We start from the raw sequence: 850 nt of genomic DNA, 5'->3' as shown, positions 1-850 counted from the left end.
GTGTGCCTTTTCTTGCCTTTTAGCCCTCCTTGCAATTTTATGTCAAAAGCTGGTCATGATGTATTAGGTTACAGGAACTGAGGTGAAAGGCCTTTTGTGTGAGAGCGTATGTGAATCTGGCTGGAGCTGGGCATGCCAGGGCCATTCCTCTCCTGCCCCTGCCAGGGCTATCAGGGCATCTTTCTGGGAGCCTCACCATGAGAACCTTGGTGGGGGTAACTGGAGAGAAAGCCTGGGAAATGTCCCCCCAACCAATGACAGTGGTACAGGGACCCTTCAGAATTTTCTCACTATCTTGCTAATCTGTACTTGGCCTGCAGCAATTTATCAGAAAATACAAGTAGATAAAGAAAATCAAGTTATGGCTCCAGTGACTTCTGGTGGAGGTGCAGAAGCTCAGGTGCGCTGTCTGTCTAGATGTGTCTGACCCCACAGATTTCAGGGTGAAGATTTGCTCCGACCTCAGGCCTCTCCTGGGCCCAAGAAAGTTGCTGATTTTCACCTTGTCCAACCTTTTCCCATCCTAAGGACTGACGTGATGACTTCCAAGCTTTTTCCTTGTTGGAGCTGTGACGGGAAGTTTAGTCTTCCTGGCGGGGTCTGCTGAAATGAGGCTAACTTACTGTTTGCACTTTTTCCTCAAAAATGGGGAAAATCCCAACAGGGCCGTTGCAGCTGACTTGACAGAGCAATCACACTAGGAGTGAGAACGAGCTGCCCATCTCAATTATTCCAACATTAATTAGGAAGGAAACAGAATGCCAGCAGGAATTTGCCTGAAGCAATTGACTACTTGTCTCAAGATTTCTAAGGCAGTCATAAAAAGTGGAAAGTCCCAGGTTTTGAAACC

This window comes from Aotus nancymaae, unplaced genomic scaffold, assembly GCF_030222135.1.
Source record: "Aotus nancymaae isolate 86718 unplaced genomic scaffold, 86718_ANA_hifiasm-v0.15.2.pri h1tg000029l, whole genome shotgun sequence".
Lineage (NCBI taxonomy): Eukaryota > Metazoa > Chordata > Mammalia > Primates > Aotidae > Aotus > Aotus nancymaae.
The sequence above is the reverse complement of the archived record's forward strand: the minus strand, read 5'-3'. Positions refer to the sequence as shown.